Below are 17,091 nucleotides of genomic sequence, written 5' to 3' on the forward strand. Positions count from 1 at the left end.
TAGTGGGGCACCGCCATGAACTTGGTCAGGGCCGGCCTGCCTAGGAGCGCGTGGTAGGGACTCACAAGGTCCACCACCTCGAACTCGATTCTCTCGGTGCAGAAGTGGTCCGGCTTCCCGAACATCACCTCCAGCGTGATTCGGCCGATCGGCTGGCAGCAGTGGCCTGGCACGATGCCATGGAAGACGGTGGGGGTGGGGCGCAACTCGGCCTCCTGGATGCCCAGCTTGCGGGCGGTGTCGTGGTAGAGGATGTTGATGCTGCTGCCCCCGTCGATGAGGACGCGTGAGAAGCGCACGCTGCGCCGGGTTGTGCCGATGGTGGGGTCGAGGACCATGGCGTAGCTGCCCGGCTTCGGCAGGACAGCCGGTGTGTCGCGGCGATCAAAAGTGATGGCCTGCTCTGACCAGTTTAGGTACTGGGGGACCGGTGGTATGACCGCGTTGACCTCGAGGGAACGGCTCTGCTGGCTTGTCTTGTCCTCGGGCTCGGAGGTGAAGATGATGTAGGTAGCATCTTCGGCCAGATATCGGCCGCCATGGTGCACTTGGTTAGCCTCGTGGTGCTCGAGGTTGGCGTTCTCTGCGCCGGCTTGGCCACCCGGCCCGCCGGCTGGTGGAGGCAGGGGTGGAGGCGGGAGAGGTTCACCGCTTGTCAGCCGCTTCATGAAGTGGCAGTCGCGGGTGGTGTGGTTGGAGGGGTTCTTGCCGCTGTGGTATTTGCACGGCGAGTCGAGCATCTGCTTGAAGGTGTACTTCGGCTTCCACTGCCGGTCTTGCTTCTGGCGGTGGCTGCCGCCTGCCGCGTTGTCTGCCACGGCGGCTACGTGGGCGGAGCCGTACCGGCGGTCCGGCTGGTCGCTGTGACGCTTGCCACGGTAGTTGTCCCGTCGGCTACCATGAGAGGCGCCGTCTGCCGGCTTGTGCTCGGCCGACCTGTTGTTGTCCCGTCTTGCTGGGGCCGGTGAAATGTCTGCCGGTGCCTTGCCGGCTTCCTCAGCCAGCGCGTACTTGTCCGCGATGGCCATCAAGGCGGCCATCGACTTGGGGTCACTGCGGCGCAGCTTGTGCCACAGCATGGTGTTGGGCCGGCAGCCTCCCATGAAGAAGCTGATGGCTTGGATCTCGTGCACACCCTCGCAGGAGTTGCGCATCTCGCACCAGCGCGTCAGGTATGCGCGGTCCGTCTCGTCCGGGCCCTGCTTGCACATCTCAAGCTGCTGAGGGCGACCCGGCCGGCGATAGGTGCCGGTGAAGTTGCTGACGAAGGCCTCTTCTAAATCCAGCCAGCCGTTGATGCTGCCGGCTGGCAGGTTGTTGAGCCAGGTGCGGGCGGAGCCGACCAGCATCAGGGGGGAGTAGCGTACCACCCAACGCTTGTTGCCTCGAGAGATGCCGACTGCGGTGGAGTAGTCCTGCAGCCAGTCCTCCGGCTTGGCGGTGCCGTCGTACTTGGGCGTGTCGCGGGGGAGCTGGAAGCCGTCGAGCATGGGCTCGTTGGCGATGCGGGGCCCGAAGCACTTGGGGCAAGCCGGCGCCTCCTCTTCCGCGATGCGGGATTCGACCAGCCGATCGAGGCGGTCTCTGGCGTCGACGGGCTCGATGCGCGGGCCCAGCCGGGAGCGTGCCGGCTGGCGCGCGCCGCTTGCTTCCGGAGCCGGCCGGTGCTGGCGGCGGGGCTCGGAGTCTTGCTCCTGGTTCTGGCTTGGAGGAGGCCGGCTGCGGCTGCTGCCGCTCGGCTGGTGGCTCGGCCGGCTCGAGCTTGCGTGTGTGGCCCGTGAGTCACGGTGCCGGCTTGGTGCTGGGGAGGCGGACTCGGCCGTGTCCCTGGCGCCTTCCCTGTCGTTGCCTGCAGCGCCACGAGCGTGAGAAGCTCTGGGGGCATTGACATACCTGGGGTCGGCCGCCTGCCTGGTGGCCGCGTTGAGCAGCTCAGTCACCCGCTTGGTCTGGCGGCGTAACTCTTCACCTTCAAGGCGGTTCAGCTCTTCTGCGGCGGCTTGTGCCGCGCGCATGTTCTTGTCGGGGGTGTTGTAGACGGGTTGCTCCGCGGACGGAGTCGGCGAAGGAGCGCCGTCGCGGGCGATCTCGGCGCCAAGGTCGCGGCCCCTGCGGCAAATCTGGCCGGCTCGGCTGGGACCGTCGCCGCCTGGAGTGAGGCCGTGGGCGCGGTTGTACTCGCGTTGGGTGATCTCCATCTGGCGCTTAGCAGCAGCCAGTTCTTCTGTTTGCTTGAGGAGGAGCTGGCGGTGCGCCTCCAAATCCGCCTCGATGGCGGTGGGGTCGGCGCCAGGCGTGAGCGGGGTGCTCAGTTTCGCCCGGACTTCGTCCAGCCGGGACGGTGGTGGTGGCGCCTTTGGGCCCGAGCCGGAGGCGTTGGGGTCGATGTTGCGCTCCAGGTTGGGGCCGCGGGTGCGCGGGTTCTTGGTGGGGAGCTCCTCGCCAGCCATCATGACTTGCACGACGGCGGGGCTGGCGGGAGCGCTGCTGCCTGCTCGCGGAGGAGGGCTTGCGCAGCGCAGCACCTGCCGCGGGTAGCGCGGCGGTGCAATGGTGGCGACGTAGACGTCGTGGCCGCCGAAGGAGATGACGCTGCCGCCGGCTGGGAATGGCCGGTCGGCGAAGCAGCTAGCATTATCGCTGACGTAGTCGAGGGAGCCGAATCTCCAGATCAAGCCTGAAGCGACTCGCTCGCCGGTGGTGATGGTGAGGCCCGTCCGGATGAAGACACCGGCCGAGGACGCTGAAGGCCCCACGGTGGGCGCCAAATGTCGTGGTATCGTCACGGCATATGCCATAGGGTGGCTAATCGAAGGTGGTTCCTGAGAGATCTCACGGCGGTATCCGGATGCGGGTATGGGGACGAGCGACACGGTGACGTACCCAGGTTCGAGGCCCTCCAATGGAGGTAACACCTCTACTCCTGCTAGAGTGTATATGATGATCACACAATACAAGGTTGCTCCTTGAGCTGTATCCGGCTGCTCCTGGGAGGTTAAAGAAGACAGAGTCTCTCTCACAGGGCAGCGCTAAGGGAAGTGGTGAGGTGAGAATGATCGATCGTCCCCCGCACGAGGGGGTAGCCCAGCTTATATAGGCGCTGGCACTTTACATAAAAGACCCTATAGTCTACTGGCCGGCTTGGCCGGCTCCGGCTTCCGCTCCTTCCCGAGGCAGTGACGTCAGGAGCCGTTGAGGCCTCATGGCCTGTCCCATCCAGCTGCCAAGGTCAGCGGTATGGAGAGGAGGTGTCCCTGTCGCCATCAGCCACTGTAGCCATTACGGATCGACGTAGACCATGATGGCCTGTCCGGCGCGTGGCACTATTGCTCTACAGTGCCCCGCGCTTTACGGAAGATGAAGTCAGCGTGGACTTTGGGAACCCGGATCACCAACCCGGTTCCTTCTAGTGCAAGACTCGCCAGCCTCGAGTCGGTCTGAGGTACAAACCCCCAGTCGGATATGGCTTGTAGAAGCCGGCCCAGCTACAGCATTGGCGGCCGTAGCCAGGCCGACTAGGACCTAGAGCCAGCCGGCTTCCGGACCAGCCGGCCACGGCGCTAGCCGGCTGCTCCTCAGCCGGCCTTTGCCGCGAGCCGGCCAGTGGCCAGCCGGCTGCTCCGCGTCCATTGCCCTACCCGGGGTCTTCCCCCCGACAACGATAACATGGGGATCCTGCTTTATCAAAACCAAGTTAAATCAATCTACGACAGTTTAGGGTTTTCACCGCATGACCGGAACGTCCTACACGTAGTTGAGCCTAGCAGATACGAAAGATAACAGAAAACTAGTCCTAGAGGAGGCCTAAAAACCAACGTGGAGTTGATTCCCGGAACATCCCTTCTAGGATCGGCAAACCACACCTTACGCACTACAGGATCATTCAACCCTTTTGCAAGGCCTAACCATGCGGATATCAAACTAATCCTTGAAGAACAAGGAACAACTATAATAGATCAGATTTACTAAATAAAGACGAAGCAAGGTGCTGCCCTTACACCTAAGATAGGTGTAAAGGCAGCTAGATATCGAGGGGCAGCATAGCTAAGCAGACATATCAGAAAAGTATCGATGTAAGCCCCAAAACATCTATGATAAAGGTGTTACTCGCCATCAACAAGGCTTCAGTACGAGCAACACCAGATAACGAATAAACCTATACTGCCTAGATCGCAAGATGCGATCTAGGCAGCATGATGCTTACCCGGAAGAAACCCTCAAAACAAGGGGTGGCGATGCGCCTAGATTGTGTTTGTTGTGAACGTGATCGTCCTCCTTTCTCAATAACCCTAGGTACATATTTATAGTTCGGGGACTTTCTATCTTTGGAATAAACCTAGTCGTATACAACCAAACTCTATCTCTTAATTCTAAACTAAGATGCGATCTACCATAATGTACAGATACACGGGCCATCTAGCCCAAATTCTCGCACGAGGCCGATTCAGAGACACTTCATGTACATATCCTCCAAGCCCATCTCAATTACGGCCCATCTTCTGATTTGGCCAAAATCTGGTGATAACACATGCCCCCCTGGTTTTGGCAATAATAATTCCAAAACCACTCTGTTTCTTCATCGGGTCATGTGTTGCAGAGAAGAACCGCTGCAGTGCCCTTCCATCATGATGCCTTGCCTTCTCAACTTCTCCGCACTGCACGATTTGACAGTTTTGGCACCGCATCCTCGAAACTGCCATAGCATTGAATCATCTTCCACTATATCCCCTTTATTTAAACTCATCCGAGCAGTTCGCTTCCTCATCCCCTTCCTCTGCATTAGCACTCGAAAAACCCCCTTCCTCTGCCATGGACTCCTCCTCCTCCTACTCCTCGGGTCTTTCTCTCGAGATGACTCAGCTCGTCGGTTCTGAGGTGGAAGAGGCCCTAGACGCTTGAACACTGAAACCTCACTTGCGCCCTTCTTCTGCTTTCTACATCCCGGGCAGTTGTTGATTGTAGGCAATCGGCTCATTCCTGAGTCCCAGCAGTGCTTAAAGAAAGGACAATCCCAGTGCATGTCCATGTCTTCCTGCTCTCTTGACCTCCCCTTAGCGCGATGCTCATATCCTTCGTCGTCTCTATCATATCGACGATATTTCCTGTTGTCTGCATCAGACCGACGATATCCTTCGTCATCCATGTCATACCGCTGGCGTCGGTCGTACTGACGTTCGTATTTGTTAAGGAGATGCGCGGAGAGTGGTCGTTGGTACCACACGTTTCTCACTTGTTCCTCGGTGAGGTACCGTCTGTCATCATATCAGGGCCGGTCGCGTGGATGGGACTCCTCCTTATCCTTGCCACGGGAGTGACCAATGTCTTCTTTATCCTTGCCATGGCGGTCTACAGGCCCTGCCATGTTAACATCGAATGAGAAACCTCGCTCGCACCTCGTGGAGTGATGGAGTTCCACCATGTTGATGCCAGGAAACGGTTGCGTGTCCAGTTTCATGGCAAACTGACCGAGGATCAGACGGCCTTGTTCTATCGCCATTTGGATCTGCCGACGCAACTCCTTGCAGTCATTGGTGATATGGGTGAACGAGTGATGCCACTTGCAGTATGGTCTCCCGTTCATCTCTTGCGCCGTAGGGATTTTATGCCCTTCGGGTAACTTCAGCTGTTTTTCCTTCAGCAGTAAATCGAATATCTGCTCAGCTTTGCTTATTTCAAAGTCAAACCCTTTTGCAGGCCCTGGTTGTTTCACCCATTTGCAGGACACGGGGACTGCCCCCCGAGCCCATTCAGCCACGGATACCTCCTGATCTTCTGCAAAGTCTTCAACTTCTTCTGTCTCGACCAGGCCTATCAGGCGCTTGAACTTATCTTGGTACAATTCTGGGTGGCGTTGCTCATATAATGTTAATTTCTGAGCCATGTGCGCCAATGAATTGTATTCCACTTGGAAAGCCAGATCCTTGATCGGCGCTGCGAGGCCTACCACTGCCAGATCGACTGCTTCTTTCTCAGTTAAACGAACCGAAAAACATCGGTTCTTGACAGTCTTGAAACGCTGAATGTATTCAGACACCGTTTCTCCCCGCTTTTGCCGCACCTGCGCCAGATCGGCAATGCCAGCCTCGGTAGCTTCTGAGTGATATTGTACATGAAACTGTTCCTCCAGTTGCTTCCATGTCCGGACTGAATCTGGTGGCAATGAGGTGTACCACCCAAAAGCTGGTCATGTGAGAGACTGTGCAAAGAACCTTACACGTAACGGGTCTGATGCTGAAATCATGCCCAACTGTGCCAAATATCGGCTCACATGCTCAATTGAGCTAGACCCTTCTGATCCACTGAACTTTGAGAACTCACGGAGCCGGTACTTGGGCGGCAGCGGGATCAGGTCATATTCGTTGGGATACGGCTTGGAATAGCCGATTGTTCTCCTCTTTGGCAGGATACCGAACTGGTCTCTCAAGATCGTACTGATTTGTTCCATGGTGTGAGCTGCAGGGGTTGAGCTTTCGTGACTCGTTCCAGTGGCATATTTAGCTAGCCACGCCTGTTTATCGGCATCCGCTCCAGAGCTCCCTCCTGCTGCAATCTGGTTCGTGCGCGCCCAATTATTGCAGTCTGGCAAGTATGTGCACATGTATCCATGTGGGATCTCTTTAGGTGGCTCATACAGGAATTGGTAATCGCCCGGATCACCTCTAACCTTGTAGACGACGTATGCCAGTGAACCCTGTGGATCTGGAGCTGCAAGCGTGAATGGCAGCTGCGGTCTGGTGTGGAACGGTATTTCTCCCTGGTGAGTTCCTAGGGCAGGCCCTGACGGGGAGTACTGATGTTTCATGATTTCCTGAACCACACGAACGGCAATACGCTCCAAAGTGTTCACCAGGCTCTCAGAATGAAGGTGTAGAGAATGAGCCACCATGTAATTAACTTCCTGGCGTAGAGCTCTGGTGCGTTCCTCCGAAGGGAGAGACAGATATACTTCATCGAGAACGCCTTCGGGTGAGAATCCTTTAAACCTAATGCCATGTGTAAGGGTCCTTTCGAAAGAGCCGATGAGATTGGCTTCGAAGACAGCTTTAAGCTCATCATATTTCTTCTTGTGATCTTCAGGCAGATCTTCGTACTTGACTGGTTCGTCCGACATCTCAGCTGCAGATGTTGACGTAGTTGTTGTAGAAGGTCCCACCGGGCGTGCCAGAATGTGTTGCCTGCCAAAACCCACCGGCGAGCAGTGACGAGCAACACGGAGAGCCGGGAGGCTCCCAGGACTGCGGGTGGGCCCTGGTCGCTCGGGCGACGGCCCGCAATGCTCCGGCACACGTCCTGGCGGTTGCAGGGGCGTGCCACCTGACCTATACCTGGTCAGGAAGGTATTGGATTGCTTCGATTAGTTTCCTGCATGGCAGACACGTAAACATTAAATGAGCCTCGATCGGCTCTCAGGTTACCCTGTGAATCGGCTCAAAGAGCTGATTACCCCATGGTTCATATTGGATCTACGATAACATGGGGATCCTGCTTTATCAAAACCAAGTTAAATCAATCTACGATAGTTTAGGGTTTTCACCGCATGACCGGAACGTCCTACACGTAGTTGAGCCTGGCAGATACGAAAGATAACAGAAAACTAGTCCTAGAGGAGGCCTAAAAACCAACGTGGAGTTGATTCCCGGAACATCCCTTCTAGGATCGGCAAACCATACCTTACGCACTACTAGATCATTCAACCCGTTTGCAAGGCCTAACCATGCGGATATCAATCTAAACCTTGAAGAACAAGGAACAACTATAATAGATCAGATCTACTAAATACAGACGAAGCAAGGTGCTGCCCTTACACCTAAGATATGTGTAAAGGCAGCTAGATATCGAGGGGCAGCATAGCTAAGCAGACATATCAGAAAAGTATCGATGTAAGCCCCAAAACATCTATGATAAAGGTGTTACTCGCCATCAACAAGGCTTCAGTACGAGCAACACCAGATAACGAATAAACCTATACTGCCTAGATCGCAAGATGCGATCTAGGCAGCATGATGCTTACCCGGAAGAAACCCTCGAAACAAGGGGTAGCGATGCGCCTAGATTGTGTTTGTTGTGAACGTGATCGTCCTCCTTTCTCAATAACCCTAGGTACATATTTATAGTCCGGGGACTTTCTATCTTTGGAATAAACCTAGTCGTATACGACCAAACTCTATCTCTTAATTCTAAACTAAGATGCGATCTACCATAATGTACAGATACACGGGCAATCTAGCCCAAATTCTCGCACGAGGCCGATTCAGAGACACTTCATGTACATATCCTCCAAGCCCATCTCAATTACGACCCATCTTCTGATTTGGCCAAAATCTGGTGATAACACCCGCCCATGGAAGATTGATACCCACAGGGGAAGTATGGCGGGCAGCCCAGGTAGCACGCGCACAACGCCACGGACAGCGAGATCTGCTGGACGCTGTGCGACCCGAGGTCGGAAACCTTGATGTTGTAGAAGGCCAGGAGCTGCCGGAAGAAATCCGAGGTGGGGAGAGCAAACCCACGATCGAGGAAGCTCAGAAAGATCACAAATTTCCCGGGTCGCGGGAGTGGCTCCAGCTTGTTTGCCGCCGGGACCCGCCACCGCTCCTGCTTGAACTCCGGAATGATCCCGGAGGCGACGTACGGGAGGAGAGATTCCCGCGTGACCTTCGACTTGCCCCAGCCTTTCGCTGCCATGGATGTGTGTGGAACTCAGAGTGAAGAGGAGATGAAAAGAGAAGAAGAACGCGGTGGAATGGTCAGCCCTAATCCCAGGGGCTGCCCTTTATACCATTGTACTCGCCCAGATTAAGGATGAGATCCGTCCGTTAATCCGTTCCGGAATCGCCGCCCCGTAATCGACGGTCGAGATTTGCGCCGGCTCAGGCAGCCGTTAAACTAGCCGTTAGCGGTCACGTCAGGCCCAACGGTCAACAGCATGCAAACGGTTAACGCCTCGGTCAACGTGAAATCTAGCCGTTGGCTCTTCCACGTGTCCCCGCGGGGGATGTGCGCCGACTGGCAGACGACGACAGGCCAACGCCGACTGTCCAACGACGACTGGCTAATGCCGACTATCATACGCCGACTGGCTGATCGCGCTTTGGCGACTGGAGACTGGTACCGAACCTGCAACTTTATCTCTGGGAGCCCGATGGCGATTCATCTTGATCCATCACCGCGCCTCTCCAAGACTCGCTTTGGATCCATGCTTCATCACCACCGCGCTCGGGGACTACTGATGGGGATACACCCATAGGGGGTGGGTCGCCAGTCCCACTCGCCATGAAGATGGAGGCCTGGGTGGACCGCCAGTCGCCCAAGCGACTGGGCCCTAAGGCGACTGCGCCGTGATCCCGGGGTGAAGATCTGCGCGACTGGATAAGGAGTTTACTTGCGAGAGGGGTGGCGAATCCCGGATTAGTAGCAACTGTTATGATTCGGAGTTATCTCCATGTAACCCTAGATCGGGGGTGCCTATATAAACCCCCGAGCTTAAACCCTAGAGGACACATTACTCGAGATCCAATCTCCCCCTGTAAGCTCTTGGCGTAGCCGCCGACTGAGCCCCCCCCCATTGTAATACTCCACTGAGTAATAAGATCTAGCAGGACGTAGGCCTTTTACTCTCCGGAGGGGCTGAACCTGGGTAAACCCCTTGCATCTTATGCACCTCGACCCGCAGATGGCCATGTCTCCTTGCCCCTGTATCAACGAAGTGCTACCCCCGGTAGTACCTGCCGTGGTCACATCCACGACACAATCTTCACTCCGTGCTGTTGAAATATTCGAAATGAACTGGATCGCGAGGGCCCCAGGTGTACTTAGTGCAGATGTTATCTTTCAAATCCCTCAACGAGATGGTGGTTGCAACCACCGCTGGGATGTAAAATCCATTCATATTGCATTTAGAATCACGCGTAAAAGCTAGTATCCCGCCTAACCACCAGCGGAAAAGCCAGCGCTGGATCAATCTGTTGCCTGCCAAAACCCACCGGCGAGCAGCGACGAGCAACACGAAGAGCCGGGAGGCTCCCAGAACTGCTGGTGGGCCCTGGTCCCTCGGGCGACGGCCCGCAAAATCCGGCACACGTCCTGGCTATTGCGAGGGTGTGCCACCTGACCTATACCTGGTCAGGAAGGTGATGGATTGCTTCAATTAGTTTCCTGCATGGCAGACACGTAAACATTAAATCTGAGCCTCGATCGGCTCTCAGGTTACCCTGTGAATCGGCTCAAAGAGCCGATTGACCCATGGTTCATATTGGATCTACGATAACATGGGGATCCTACTTTATCAATACCAAATTAAGTCGATCTACGACAGTCTAGGGCTTTCACCGCATAATTGGAACGTCCTACGCGTAGTTGAGCCTGGCAGATATGAAAGATAATAGAAAATTAGTCCTAGAAGAGGCCTAAAAACCAACACAGAGTCGATTCCCGGAACAACCCCTCTTGGATCGGCAAACCATACCTTACGCACTACTGGATCGTTCAACCCGTTTGCAAGGCCTAACCATGCGGATATCAAACTAATCCTTGGAGAACAAGGAACAACCATAACAGATCAGATCTACTAAATAAAGACCAAGCAAGATGCTGTCCTTACACCTAAGATAGGTGCAAAGGCAGCTAGATATTTAGGGGCAGCATAACTAAGCAAACATATCAGAAAAGTATCGAAGTTAGCCCCAAAACATCTATGATAACGGTATTACTCGCCATCAACAAGGCTTCAGTACGAGCAACAGAAAACAACGAATAAACTGATACTGCCCAGATCGCAAGATGCGATCTGGGCAGCATCACGCTTACCCGGAAGAAACCCTCGAAACAAGGGGTGGCGATGCGCCTAGATTGTGTTTGTTGTGAACGTGATCGTCCTCCTTTCTCAATAACCCTAGGTACATATTTATAGTCCGTAGACTTTCTATCTTTGAAATAAACCTAACTGTGTACGAACCAAACTCTATCTCTTAATTCTAAACTGAAACGTGATCTACCATAATGTACAGATATACGGGCAATCTAGCCCAAACTCTCGCACGAGGCCGATTCAGAAACACTTTATGTGCATATCCTCTAAACCCATCTCAATCATGGCCCATCTCCTAATTTGGCTAAAATCCGGTGATAACACATGCCCCCTGGTTTTGGCAATAATAATTCCAAAACCACTCTGTTTTCCTTCATCGGGTTACGCGTTGCAGAGCAGAACCGCTACAGCGCCCTTCCATCATGATGCCTTGCCTTCTCAACTTCTCCATACTGCAGGATTTGACAGTTTTAGCACCACATCCTCGAAAACCGCCACAGCATTGAATCATCTTCCACTGTATCCCCTTTATTTAACCTCATCCGAGCAGTTTATTTAACCTCCTCATCCTCTTGTTCTGCATTAGCAATCGAAACTCCCCTCCTCTGCAACCATGGACTCCTCCTCTGCCTCCTGCTCTTCGGGTCTCTCCTCCCAATCCTCCTCCTCCCGTGAGCCAACGCCGGAGTACGACCCGATAGCGGCGTACGAGGCCCTCGCCCCACTGTGGTGGGACGAGGCGGATTGGGATTTCGCCGTCAGGTCAGAGAATGACGAATCCTTGACCGACGGGGAGGATAACTTCCAGTTCCTCGTTGATGGGGAGTTGGAGGAAGAGAGCGATGACGACGCTTTCTCCTGGGGCGAGGACATCCCCTCCGACGAAGAAGATGAAACGGAGGACGACACCTCCTCCGATGAATACCCGCCGGCGAAGCGCTTCCACGCCGGGTCAGAGGACGACGACGATGACGACGAAGAAGAAGAAGAAGCCCCTGCCGACGGCTTCAGCAACAGCGACGAAGACATCGCCGGCAGCAACACCGATGGCAGCGAGGACGGCGACGACGAGGGCAGCGATGGCGCCGGCCCCTAGATTAGGGACTACTAGAATAGGGCTAGTAGTATTACATTAGGTAGCAGATCTCCCTTTTGTGAGCAATCGGCTCTTATTGTAAAAACCCCTTTTAATCAATGAAGAATGCTTCTATGTCTGATTTTTCCGATTGTCAAAGTAGGTCAACGCACAAAGAGCCGATAGCAACGCATCGGTCTTTTACCATAAAATGCCAGTAAGACCAGACTCAGTTACTATTTAGACAGGTCCAAGCGGACATTCCCCAAATTCAAACGGTAACCTGTGACCCTCGTCTAAAGGACCACACTCAGATCTCCAATTGCCCATCGAACAGATTCAACTCGCTTCAACGCGAATCCCAGATCCCCAACCGCGCAGATTCATCTCCGCCAGCGAATCAGATGGTGGAATTGTCCAACGCCAACGCAACGGTCTCTGGCCTGAAGGTAATCTTTAACTGCCCCTCGCCATCCGAGCATAGTGTTAGAACTAATAGCAAACATCTGAATTAATGCCTTATTCCACCATTAATTTTAGGTATCAGACATTCTGTTGCCGCATCCTTCTCTTCCAAACTCTCTTTGTCTTGGCCCCCGTACTGTCGAGAGTCCTGCCCATCTGATTTCTTGCGAGGCCCATAGGATCCCCTTCGTGAACCAGAATTTAGATCTAACTTCTTGGGCCGACTGCTTACGAGCCTGGCCTAACCCTCCTGAAGATTGGGTTTCCTGGTACAGTAGAGTATCCAAAACTTACCAATCCAAATGGGAAACCACAGGAGTAGCCGATGCTCTGTCCTTATCATTGTCTCCCCTTGAGAAGCATGAAAACCTTCTAAAAACCATCGGCTACTTCTGGTCTGATGATCTGAACTTCTTCATGTTTGGCCACGGCCCCATGACACCAACTCTGCTAGATGTGGTAATGATCACTGGCCTAGACGTTACATCCCCCAGCCCCTCTGCTTTTATGCTGCCAAGGGTCCCTTTCAAGCTCTCTTCCAAAACAGAGTGCACAAACTAGGGTGCTTACCTTCGATGCCACATGAAAATAAAGGCCCTGTAACAGAGAAAGAACACACGGCCTTCCTAAATTTCTGGTTGGAACACTTCATATTCTGTGGCCCTTCACTTGCTCCGACCAAGAATTATCTTCCCTTGGCCTATGAACTTGCCAGAGGCACCCAGCTTGGCATCAGCAAACTGTTCCTTGGAGAGGTCTATCGATATCTCCAACTAATGTCCGTCAAATTATCTTCCAAAAAACAGTCAAAACAGGAGGTCCCTGGTGGTTTATTCAGCTATGGGCTCAGCTGTATTTCAAGAACCATATCCCAAACTTCCCACTTTTGGCCACTTGCACCTTTCCAGATGCTAACGGGAAGCAGATCCGATGCACTAGCTACGGCCAAGCCTTATATAGCCTTCCAGGTAGTAAACTGACCCCCAAGGATGCATCAAAGTGGTTCAGCATTTTCTTCCAAGGCCTGGACAATCCTCTCTTCTTTCCTTACACGGAATCTAAAATTTTTGAAAACCCAGTCTCCTTCAGGCTAGACAGCTTTGCCGATGACACCAGCACCTGGCAATTGTATTCCACCATGATCCGTCCCTGCTTCCTTCCAGTTGGCATGAGCACATCAAACAGAATAATCAAACCTGGTTATGAGTCCTATCAGCCGTTCGTAGCAGCCCGACAGTTTGGTCTTGGGCAGGTGTCTCCCCATTTCTTCCTCCACCACTTAACAGAGAGCAGAGCTGACTTGCCCGATCTCCTCACCGGTCAGAGGTGTTACTCTTTCTTTGATGCTCTAGCCATCCCAGTCCCTAACAGCCTCTCTTTCACCTCGTCAACCGATGGTTTTGAGACCTGGTGGTCAATGTGGAAAACTCATGCCTTCAGGAGAGCTCTGGGACCGTTGCTGAAACAACTCGATGCTGAATATAATATCCCCGCAGAACAGGTACTACCACTCGCAAATTTTCTTGAAGTGGCTTACAATGATTTTTATAACCTTGCTATGTCTCCTTGCAGCAACAAGATGGTCCAGAACCTACACATGATGACGGCTCCCCCTTTGAATTCATCCCACCGGCTCCTGTGGTCCTCTTCTGCAAAAGCTCGCCACCCTTGAAAAAGGTCGTGATGCAGAGCCTGCCGATTTCACCAAAATCGGCTTCCAAGAGCAAAGTATCTTCCGGGCCAGCTGCCCCCCGAGCCCCAACCAAGGCGAGAACGACAGTGAGGAATCTAGCCGCCAGGAAAACTTTGAAGCGCCGGAGCCCTTCTCCGGATCAAAAGAGCTAGCACGTACGTTGATCCATGCCTTGACTGATTTCATCTATCCTTATGGGCTTCTGCAAACATGCTTGTGCTTACTAACTCTTTTTTTATAGGCCTCCACCGAAGACAACTCCAGCGAGGAAACACAATCCAATCGAGGGGATTCGCGCTCGGACAACTCTGGGAAAATCACCACGCAGAGCCAGCCAGATTTGCCACCATCGGCTTCCAGGAAAAGGCCAGTTCCTGAACCTGTTGCCCCCCAAGCTCCAATCAAAGTGGGGCAGGGCATGAGCACCAAGAGGACTCGAAAGGAACCGCAAGCCCCTTCATCAAACCAAGAGGCTTCAAACGTAATTACCCTCCATGCTCTCCGCGGCTCATCTTTCATGCTAATCCATTGCTGCTCACATCGGCTAACCACCTCCTTTGCAGACTGATGACACTTCTAGTGGGGGAGTCGAGGAAGTACAGATGCCCTCCGCAAACCTGGATCCCGTAATCCCTAAAGGTGCCGTTGACAAGGTCGCCAATTTGGCCAAGCCCCCAGCAGAAACACAAGAGCCGATTACCTCATCATCGGCTGTCCCCCTGGTCTCAGGAGAGGTATACTCCTTTCGTTTGGCTTACCCTTCCCTTTTGCTGCATACTGACGCTGTTTCTGTTTGTCCGGGTTGTGACCTCTCGGGCTTGCTAACGTTCGACCCTGAATCCATCGAACCAGCTCCTTCTACGGCATGCGATGAACCACGACCCAGCGCTGTCCTATGTCAATTCCAGCATCTCAAAGCCTTGCTTTCCTCCCCAATCGAGACGTTGGTCGAAGACCCCGAGGAAGTGAAGAGCGTTCTTGAAGAAATCAAGCACCATCTCCCGGTAACGTTGCAGGTGAAACTTTGGCCAGTTGTGACTCTGTCTGTCTACGGGTCAAGGGTGAAGTTAGCTCGTCAGAGAATCGATCTACGCCACGCCCAACTTCCGTTGAAAGCCGACATTGCAGACAAATGTCAGCGGCTCAATGAGAAAAAGGCAGCCTTAGATGCCAAAACTGACACCTCTGTCAGCACCGCCGAACTTGACACCTTGCGAAAGGAATTGGAGGACCTTGAAGAGAGGGTCCGGGCAACCAAACAACTTATTTACGATAAGGAAGCTCTTATTGCCCGCTCCCAAGAGGAAGCAGAAGGCCTCAAAGCTCAACTGAAAACTGATCTGGCAGAAATACGTGCCCTGAACAAACGGCTAGTGATGGGCGAGGACGAAGATGACGAGGCCGAGATCGCCGAGGTGGATCGTGTCCATGCTGACGCCCTCCGTGCCTTCGAGGCATTCCTTCAGTAGAGCCTATCCATGTAACCTGATACCTGCTCGTAACAGTTTGTACCTCTAGAGTCGATGGCTGCGCATCGGCTTTTTAGTCTAAAGTCGATGTCTGTGCATCGGCTGTGCTTTGCGTCCTGTTGCTTTGTATATTTTTTTATTTTTTTACTGGCCGATTTCATGCATCGGCCCCCATATTTCACTGTCCATCATCCCACATACTTGGGAAATATTTCTTGAGATGCTGACCATTGACAGCCACTGGGAACTTCACACCGCTCAGCTCCTCGAGCATGTATGCATTACCCTTTAAAACTTGGTCGACCCTGTACGGCTCTTGCAAATTTGGAGACCATTTACCATACATTGCATCCTTAGTCCCCAATGGCAATACAGCTTCCCATACAAGATCACCAACGTGGAACTCCTTTGTTCTCACCTTCTTATTATATGCGCGAGCTACCTTGGCTTTGTTCTCTTTAATTTTCTCAAGCGACCACAGTCTAAGTTCCGTTAGATCCTCAATGCTATCACTCATCAGGGCTGCATATTCTTCAGTTGTTAAATCATTCTGAAACGTAATACGTCTCGACCCAGCCGCGATTTCCCAGGGCAATACGGCTTCTTGTCCATAGACCAGATGGTATGGCGAGGTTTTTATCGCTCCATGACATGACATGCGATAAGCCCACAAAGCCTCTGACAATACCTCGTGCCAACGTCTAGGGTGCTCGTCGACTTTCCTCTGAATCAGCTTGATAAGGCTCTGGTTGGATGCTTCAGCTTGCCCATTTGCTTGAGCATAGTATGGAGACGATCGGATCAACTTAATTCCCATGTCCTCGCAGAACTTTCTAAACTCGTGAGAAACGAAGACCGAACCTCCATCGGTCGTGATAGTCTGGGGAATCCCGGATCTATGAATGACATGTTCTTTCACGAAATTGATAACATCTTTCGATGCCACTGACTTCATAGGGACGGCCCCCACCCATTTAGTGAAATAATCTGTAATGGCCAAAATCCAGATATGGCCTTTGCTCGATGGAGGATTGATTTTGCCGATCATATCCATTCCCCAACCTCGAAATGGCCAAGGCTTGATGATGGGGTTCATTGCTGATGCGGGTACCGTCTGAATTTTCCCAAACTTCTGACACACTTGACACCCTTTATAGTACTTAAAACAATCCTCAAGCATGGTGGGCCAATAAAACCCCGATCGCCTGATCAACCATTTCATCTTATGAGCCGATTGGTGAGTTCCACAGGCGCCTTCGTGTACCTCATGTAAGAGCCGATTTGACTCGGCTGGTCCCAGACATCTGAGAAGTAACCCTTCCAAAGTCCTGTACAACATGTCATCCCCAATAAGGACATACTTCATGGCCTTGTACCTTATCCGTTTAGGTGCCCCCCGAGCCGAATCTTCCAAGTAATTGAAGATATCGGCTCTCCAGTCATCCGATTCCAGGAACTGTACCTGAACATCGGCTCCACCTGCTACGTCCTTGTAGCCTGACGCCATCTGTGCGAGATCGTTCGCCTCGGTATTTGGCGACCTCGGGATCCACTTGAAGTTTATGTACCTAAATTGTGC

The sequence above is a fragment of the Lolium perenne genome, chromosome 6, assembly GCF_019359855.2.
Source record: "Lolium perenne isolate Kyuss_39 chromosome 6, Kyuss_2.0, whole genome shotgun sequence".
Classification (NCBI taxonomy): domain Eukaryota; kingdom Viridiplantae; phylum Streptophyta; class Magnoliopsida; order Poales; family Poaceae; genus Lolium; species Lolium perenne.